Genomic DNA, 9,263 nt, shown 5'->3' on the forward strand with positions numbered 1-9,263 from the left:
GGCCCAGGTGTGGGGATGTAGGGGTGGAGCGGGGTGTGGGGGGCAGATAGGGTGGGATGGGAAGCCCTGGTTCTCTGGGTTGGGTGTGGCTGCCTGTTAGCACACCCGGCTGAGAGGCCCTATCTCCCCACCCAGCCACTGTCCCACCTCGCTCCTGCCTGTCCCCCACGTATCTTCAGCTGTGGGGCCTCATACCCCACTCCAGCTGGTTGGAGTTCTATTAATATTTCAGTTTGATGAATTAAAGATTCTTTCTGCCCTCCTCCTTCTGATGTCCCAGGTGGGAACTAAAAGCACATCCGATCCGGTCAAACGCCATTAAAATGCAGCCCACGAGGGTAGGAGCTGGCGGGTGTGGGCTTTTCTTTCCCAGCACTGCTTTGTCCTCTTTGGGGGTGTCTGGGTGATGGTTGGTCTTTGTGGGTACAGGAGGCAAGAGAGAGCTGAGGTGGAGGAGCATGAGGGGTGTTTGCCTAAATGCTGCTGCTTTAGAGGGAGCAGCACCCGCTGTGTGTGGGGCTCGGGTTCCGGATAAATGAGGATGTGGGGATGGGGCAGGGCAGGGCCCCTGCAACCCCTGCCCCGTGACCTGACCAGGACCCCCACCATGGGGTGTTTTCCGGGTCAGCCCAGCTGCCCTGGCTCTCCGCGGGGGCTGCTGCAGGCACCTAGCAGTGAGGATGAAAGCCTTGGAGTCAGCACGGGCGGGATCGATGCTCCTTGAGGCTCCACTAGCAAGAGGTCCTGTGGGGTTCTTCCCAGCTTTCTATCCTGCCAGCTGTCTGGCTCCACCTTAGCCGGGAGCAAATGCTGGGACTTCCTTCCATGCTGTACAGGAGGTTCCTAAGGAGGGCCAAGGCTGGAGTGTGGTGGGGAATGATGGAGGGGCCCGCCAGGGATTCCCAGCCTGGCTGTCAGTCAGCCAGCCAGGCTGTGTGGCCTTTGCCCCAACCCAAGGGCCTGGGGCCCGTTTGGAGGACAAGCTAAGGCTCCAGTCATAGGGACCCTTAGACCTGAAAAGCACTTCTCAGCCCCATCCTTTCCCTTCAACCCCGAAGAGCCCCCAGTGGCAGCAGCATCACGGTCCACATTTGCTGGTGGAGGGAGCTGAGGCTCAAAGTAGGTGAGGTTCATGGGACACATGCCCTCTAGAACAGGGTGGGGGGCATGCTGTGACAGTGTCTGAGGCCGGGGTGCTCCGTGGCGTGTGCGACGATCAGGGAGGTGTGTGGTGGGCATGAAGGAAAGGACTGGTAGGATCTGGAGAAGGCACTGCAGGTGGGGCACGGGGAAGCAAAGACATCCCCTTTCCAGGTTGCCCCCCCCACCCCTGTCCCCTTGCCTGGCCTCCTGCAGGCCTCCTCTCTGGGCCAGCTGGACTGCATCCCCTCCTGCCCTGTCATCTGGCTGCTCTCCTGACGCCCAGAGCCCTGCCATCAGCGGAAGGAGCAGGCCTGCCATGAGGCCCAGGGTGGGGCGGGAGGGGCTTTAAAAAGTTAATTGTATTTTGATCTCGGCTGTGACATCCATCCTAATGCTATTGGGCTCACAGCTGACAGCCCCCCGACATAAGGAGGGAGAGGGATAATAAGTAGTTTTAAATTGCAGCATGGCAAAGAGGCTGGAAAATCCAGAGTCTTAAGAAAAAAGAGGGAGAGAGAGGAGAAGAGAGAGGAGGAGAGAGTGGAAATCAAGGAGGAGGAAGCATCCTTCTCTGGGGGGGGCGGGGTTGGTCATCATTCATTTGTTTAACAAGCCAACCTTTATTGGGCACCTGCTGCATGCTTGGTACAGGCTCAGCCCGTGGAGGCTCAGATGCCCAGTCTGGCTATGGAACACCCCCTCCCCCTCCCCCGCTCCCCCCTCCACAGCACTCAGCTCTTCCAAATCCTACTCCTCTTTCAGGGTCTAAGTGATAGCTCCCCTGAGGGCCCTGACCTCCCAGCCTCAGCTGCCCCTCCCTCCCTGACCACCCAAGAGCCTGGGGCTGCGCCACAGCCTCCCCTGCTTTTCCTTCCTCATATCCCCTCCCTCTAGCAATGTGGTGCCGACTGTCTCCTAAATCCTTTCCTACCTGGTCCGGCTCCTGCATCTGGTCCCCAGCACTTGGGTTTAGCAGAGCTGTATTCAGAATCTGCTCTCTCTGCTCCGTCCAGCTTCTCTCCTCTTCCCACGTGTCAGGGCGGGTTGGGAGGGTGTAGATACAGCTGTGCTGTGGACCCTGGAAAGTCTTTGGTCCAAATGGGATGATTACAGGTGCATAGGTCCCTGGGGCCAGATGGTTTTGGAATTTAGAAAGATAATATGGCACAAATATGATATATTGTGCAACAGCGCCAGGGGGCCTGGGGCAGTATCCCCAAAACAATATGCTGGCTCAGGTTCCTGTGGTGAAACAGAGTATCTCCCACCGAGGGAGCAAGACAGTTACAATGACTCGCTTTCACATCAGGTTTTGCAGCCAAATGACTTTGCCGAAAATTTATGGACAAACTGGTTTTCAGAGCCTGTTGGATTTTGGAATTGTGGAAAGGGGATGATGGCTTTAGCCAACTCATTAGTCCAAGTCAAAGGTCTGAGAAAGTTCCAGGGGTTGTGGGAGGATTCCTGAGGTTGGACCCATACCAGCCTCAAAGGAGGGGGTCACTCCCTGGCCTGTCCCCGAGCCTGGCCTGGGGCAATTTCCGAGTACCTGTGTCCTTGAGACTCAATATCTCTGTGGGGCAAAGGAGAGGGGCTGGGGTGGCCCTGCGAGGCTAAGTAGGGGTGACTTACCCCGGGGTGCTTAACCCCGGGCCTCACCTCTCACCCCAGCTCTCCTCAACTCCTCTGAGCCTGCAGGGTGACTTAGGACTCTCTGCAGAGCCCGGGGCCATGCCTTCTCTTGTAGTCAGTTCTTCATCCTGGAAATGTCCTGCCAGGGGACAGTTATTGTTTAAACAAACTCTCCTGTCAGAGACATTTCCATCTCATGGCCTGGTTCAGGGGAAACCAAAATTGAAACCCATCAGACCCCGAGGCTGAGGCGGTGACTGGTTTCACTCCACATGGGGACCATTTCTCAGGTGTTCCAGGCCTGCCAGGCTCCCCCCAGGCCCCTGCACCTACAAGCTCACTTTGATCTAGTTCAACAAATTCTAAACTTCAGGATTTTCAAAGACAATTGCCCTCTCCTATTAGGAATCTTTTGAAATGGAGAAGTCCTAGAGCAGCTTGGTGAGTTTGAGTTGCCAACCCAGTGGTTGGGAAAAGGCAGGCAAGTTGTTTTCCCTTGCCAGGGAGGCCAGAATGAGAGCAGGAAGAAAGAATCTGCTGCAGCAGGAGGGAGTTAGGTCAGACCTCAGGAAGAACTTCCAGGTCATAAAGGTATAAAGTACGGCTGCAAGACTTTCTATGATTCTTTCCTCTAGGACTACCTGCCTCTTTCTCTCCCCCCGAAGCCATCTGTCCATCGGTGCTGAGACGGTGTCTCCTTTTCTCTGGGGAGGCCCATGTGTGCAGGACTGGTGGATTAGAATATCCCCCCTGAGGACCCCACCAATGTCAATCAGGTCAACTTCCTTAAAGATTTCAGAATAAGACCCAACACCAAATCCCAGCATCCTTAGAAAGAACTCGGCCCAGCCCCTCATGTCACTGATGGGGAAACCAATGCTCAGAGAGGCTGGGCAACTCCCCCAGGTCACACAGCCTTAGCACCGAGGACCTGGCCTCCTGCTTTCAGCCCTGTGCCCCCCTCTCAGTCAGAGAACAGCTCTGAGGAGTGGGAATGGGACGGCTTGCTGAAGAGCAGTTTGGAATTTGGGCCCTCGCAGCTGACCCACGCTGGGGCCCTGCTACGTGATTCCTTGAGGTCACCTGTGATCACTCTTCTCCCACAGAGGCGGCTCTGTAGTTCCTTTGTCTCCAGGGCAGGGGACAACAACTGATGTTTCTGGAGGTGTGTGTGAGTGTGTCTGTGTGTATGTCTGTGTCTGAGGGTCTCTGTGTGGGTGCGTCTCTGTGTATGTGTGTATATATGTGTCTCTGTGAATGTGTATCTGAATGTGTCTCTATGTCTGTGGCGGAAGTGTGTCTGTGTGTTTGTGTGTGTGAGTCTGTGTGTCTCTGTGTGTCTGTTACCATGATAAGTCAAGTCAGCCATGAGTCAGCATGAGGGAGAAGAGGTGTCCCAGCTGGACCAGGCTGGGGGTCACAGGTGAGGGCTGGGTGGCTGACCACTCTGAGGCTGGAGGCCTGGAGGCCTGGGATGGCCTGGGACGGCTGCCCAGAAGAGCTAGGCCTCAGGCTGAGACCTTCAAACTGGACGAGTCCACAAACTCAGCCATCTGCCAGCCAACAGTGTTTCTTTTTTTAACCCCTGAAAAATATAGCCTACCCAGGCTTCTGCGACACAGCTGGTGGGGGGTGGGATAATTATGGCCAGAGTGCAGGCAATGCTGAGGGCCAGGGGGTGGGGAGAGCGGCTGGGCTCCTTTTGGCTCTCAATAAACCATGGCCCCTTTATGTTCAGTTCCATTCATTCATTCATTCAACAAAAGGCTATTCAACAAAAGGATATTGAGGACTATATTCTGTGTTAAAAACTGCAGTGGCTCCCACTTCTGGGCACCTAAACACAGGACTGGGTGCCCTGCATCCATTATTTCTTTCCCTCTTCATGATGGCCTTGCCAGTAGGGCCCAGGCTCTGGCCCTTATGGAGCCTTGGCAGGAATCAGACAAAGGACCCCCATCTTTTAGGCAGACCCATTCTTAAGACAGGATGTGTCCCGTGTCAAGCCCAAGGCAGGCTGAACTTGAACCTCCCAGCACCCCTAACTGGGTGGCTTCTTGCACAGCAACCCGGCAGCCCTGCTCTGAGGTCAGCATCATGGTCCTTGTTGTACAGGTAGGAAACTGAGGGACCCTGGGCAGGAGGACCCAGGTACGCTCGGGGTTTGGATGGAACCCAGGCAGGCTGTTCCCAAGGCCACGGCCTCTCCAGGAGTGACTTGAGTTTCCTGCAAGCCCAGAGCAGTGCACACGTGGCTGGGCAGAGCCAGCAGACAGCAGGAGCTTTGGTGGCCTTAGCTCATTCATGCCTCTCTAAAATGCGTCTGGCCGAGGTGCACGTGGCCATGGGTGCACTCTTCAAGGGCAGGGTGCTGTGCTGCCCTCTGTGTATTCCTGGGACTAGGAATGCAGCAGATCTCGGTCAGTGCTGGTTGCATTAAAAAAAAAAGGCATGAATGAATGCATGAATGAATGCATGATCACCACCCTCCCACCAGAGACTTCAGTCTGACTGGGTAAATGAGACATGTATTTGGGGCTATCACATGAGAGAGTTACAAAGAGAGTTCATGTTTTGCCAACATGTGTTCATTCACCAAACAGTGATTGAGCTTTCACTAGGGCCAGGCATGGTGCCAGGCCCTGGATGAACCATGGTGAACAAGGTATGGTTCTGGCCTGGCAGTGTCTGGAATTCTGGAGGAGGGGGTGCCTGAGTGGGTCTTTGGGAAGGTGCCGGGGCATTGGATGAGGAGCAGGGAGGGAGAAAGGGCAGAGTAGGGGAGGGTCAGACCCTGCTATTCCCAGGCCCTCCCAGACATTCCCCTGATCTAGAAGAAGAAATTATCTGTGGAAATGAGGGGTTGGGCTGTGGGGGGCATGAATCCCCCCAGGCCTGGGCACAGTGGAGCCCAGATGGCACTCTGCAGGTCAGCCAGGATGACTGAGGTACTGACGTGGGGGAGGGAGGCCGCTCTCCCCCCCCCCCCCCAGCTCTCTGGCACTGTGCTGAGCACCCTCCCTGGGACAAGGACAGTCACTTGTCACAGCTCTAACTGAAGACACTTCTGCAGTCTGGGATGGGATGCTCTTGCAATCCTAAGAGGGCTGCAAGGCTCCCTCCCTCTCTTCCTCTCTAAGGCCAGCCCTCTCCTGGGATTTTTCACAGCCCCCCTGGGGAGGAGGAGAGCTGGGGCTCCAGCTTCTCCCTGGCTGAGGGATTTTTCCCCAGGCTCGCTCCTGTCTGCCAGCCAGGCCACCTGTTACACTTTGCAGACCAGTGCTGGAGGGAGACCAGTGGGCTGTGGGCCATGGAGTGGGAGTTCCCCAAGCCTGGTGGAGTTCTGGGGTGGAGGGGACCTCAGTGGGAAGGGGCTCCTGAAGGCTGTGTGAGCAGGGGCAAATGGAATCCCCTCCCCCTCCCGTCCTGTGTCATATGCTCAAACCAGGAGCAGTGGGGTGTGCAAATGAACATGCCACATGGGGGCACACGCCACGTGCGTGGTGCAGATGTGTGATAAGCTGGCCTAAGGTGGGGATCTTAGTGATGCTCAGGGAGGATGGGGGTGGGGGTGGGGAGGAGTGTGACCCCTTGGCATCCCTGTATTTGCTGTACTTCTCAGGGAGTGTGTCGGGATGCTATGTTCCTTGACCCTCGACCTTTGGGGTCAGGAGGGGTCCCTACCAAGTCCTCTGGGTCGAGGAGCAGACATCCGCCCCGGGGGAGGGGGGAGAAGGGGGCTTCCAGGAGAGGGCGCCGGTGGGGCGTGGTGAGAGGGGGAGCAGAAGGCGGGGCTGGTGCGGAGGGGTGGCGGGGAGCTGGGCGAGCCCCAGCCTTCCGCGGTGGAGGTGCGGGGTCGGGGGTGGGATCCCAGGTGCTCTCTCTTTAAAAGGCCGGCGGAAGCCGCGCGCTCGGCCGCACCTGCAGAGCAAACTTGGCGGGCAGGGCTCCCGCCTTCCCGAGTGCGGCGGCAGCAGAGTGGGCGTCGGGCTGAGCGGCTGCGGTCCCCTCGCCCCCTCGTGCTCCCGGCGCCCGCCCCCTCCCGCAGCCTCCCCTCTCGGCGTCTTCCTCGCTTGCTCGCTCGCTCGCTCTCAAGCTCGCTCTCCTTCTTTCCTGCTGCCTTGCAGCTGCCGCGGCGCCGCCGGGCGCCCGCATCTCAGCCGGCTGAGCTCGCTGCTCGGCTCAAGCTCCACTCCCTTCCTAGCCCGGAGCCCTCGGCCGGACCCCGCGCCCCGGAGCCGCCTCCTCTCTCCCTCCGGCTCGGACGCCGGGCTCCGCGGCGGACGGAGCAGGGCTGCCCGCCGCTCCCTAGCTGGCTGGCTCGCTCTCGCCGGAGCAGCAGCCGACCGCCGCGCTATTGGAGGCGGCTCGGGCCGGGCGGCCGCCAGCTCCTCCCCGCTGCGTCCCGGACTCCGGGCGGCTCCGCGCCGGGCTCGGACCGCAGCGTCAGAGCCGCCCGACGCGGCCCGGGCTCCGGCCACCGCCTCCCTGCGCCCCCGGGGCGGACGGGTGCGCCACCGAGCCCTCGCCGGCGCGCGGTGAGTTGTGGCCCGCGGGGAACGGGCAGAGGGGACCGTGCCCTCCGGCCTCTGGGGCGCGAGCTGCAGCGGGGACTCCAGGGCTCGGGGAGGTGGCCTCTGACGAGCTCCCGGGCTCGGGGCTGCCCAGAGGGCCGGCGGACCGGAGCTTTCGGGGCTGGAGGGCGCGGGACCCGGGCTAGAGGGTCTCCCCTCGGGGCTGGGGCCGGCTGTCCCACCGCCCCGAGACAGGCAGTAGGGCAGCGGCTCTTTCGCGGGCCTGGGGGAAAGTGTCTCTGTGTCTGGGGTTGTTTCGGGTTCCCCCGATTGGGGGGTCGAGCCCGCGCTCAGGTGGGGGCGGCGGCATCAGAGCGCCCCCTCTGCGGAGAGGCAGGGCGGGCGGGGGCGCGGGCCGTTCTTTGCCCCCGTTCCCCGCGGTCTCCCGGCGGGAGAGCAGCGCCAGCCTCTCGCGCCTCTGCTCCCTGACCCACACCAGCCCCGCGTCCCGCTCCCGTGGCCGCCCCAGCATCGCCTTCGTCTCCGACCGACCCCGGCGCCGGAGGCTTGCTCTCGGCGGAGGCGGGATGGGACGGCACCCCAGGGTCTGGGGTCTCCCCGCGGCCCCGGGACTTCACGGTCAGGTGCTTCTCGGATATTCGGGACCGACCCTCTCCGGGACCCTGATGAACCTTTGCTTCTACGCGGCCGCGGGGCGGGCAGCCGGGCCGAGTGTCTGTGTGTGTGTGTGTCTGTGTGTGCGTGTTTTGTGTGTGTGGGGGGTCCCCTCCGGGGTCGGCTTTCACCGGCGCTCAGGAGCTGAAAGCGCCCCCTTCCCCGCGCGGGGGCGGGGCTGGGAGCGGGAGGCCGCGACTGCGAGAGGCGCCCCCGCACCGGGGCGGTCTGAGGCTGTTTGTGCTGAAATGGGGCGGCAGTGGCGGCGGCAGGGAGTCCTGAGGCCCGAACCTAAGAGCGCCGCCTCCGCCAGGCCGCGAGTGACACCCCCGCCTTCAGACTTTCCGTCCTTTTTGGAGGAGGCTTCTCGTCTCTTTCCCCAATCCGGTCACCCTCCCTGCCCCTGGTGCGGGAGACGGGACTGCGCTGGTCTTGCTTAATGGGGCGCCCCAAGCCACGTGTCTGTTGGAGCCGTGGTTAGTCTGTCTGCCCCTCTGTCAGTCTGGCAGAAAGCCAGATGATGGTGGCGGGAGGAGTGTGTGTGTGTGTGTGTGTGTGTGTGTGTGTGTGTGTGTGTGTTCCTCATAGTCCCTCCTCTCCTCCATTCTGGGGTGAGGTTGGGGGCTGAGGGCTGACAGGGCGGCCAGCTCTGTAAGAGTCTCCATACTGGGCACCCCATTCCCACAGCCTCCCATCCCTGGGCCAGCTCATGGTGGAAGTGAAGAATGTTCTAGTTCCCATTGCCCCTTCCCCAGGATGTGTCCTGGGTCTGCCTTGCTTTCTGCCTGGCTCCACATTGGAGGCTGGGCCCCAGGCTCTGGGTGGGCACCTCTGCTCCTCAGAGGCCTCAGGGCATAAGGTGGTGGGAGAACTTCCAAGAAAAGGTGAGGACTTGCAGGAGCTTTTCTGATGACCCCTCCTGACGTGGCAGAGAGGATTCCCACAGAGCGGTCTGGAGGCTCCTGGGTGTGGTCATCCAACGGACAGGGCAGGGGGTTTGTCTCCTCTCCTGGGCAGGCCCTGGGACTAGTGGCAAGGGCCCCCGAAGAGGCTACAGAGGGGAGTAGGGGTCAGAGCCCTTGCCCCTCTCCCTGATCCCCTAGAGGACCACTTCCTGGAGGGCCTTCCCAGCCCCTAGTGTTCTGTCCTTGGGATGGGGTTGGGAACCTTTGGGGATGGTGCCTCTGAGCCTCTGCTTAGCCCTGGATGGGCATGCCTGTCCACTTGTGAATTTGGTGACCACTGTCTTCATCTCCCCCCAACTTTTGTCATTCTAGCCCTCAACTTTCCCTTAAATGT

This window comes from Eubalaena glacialis, chromosome 7 (assembly GCF_028564815.1).
Source record: "Eubalaena glacialis isolate mEubGla1 chromosome 7, mEubGla1.1.hap2.+ XY, whole genome shotgun sequence".
NCBI lineage: Eukaryota > Metazoa > Chordata > Mammalia > Artiodactyla > Balaenidae > Eubalaena > Eubalaena glacialis.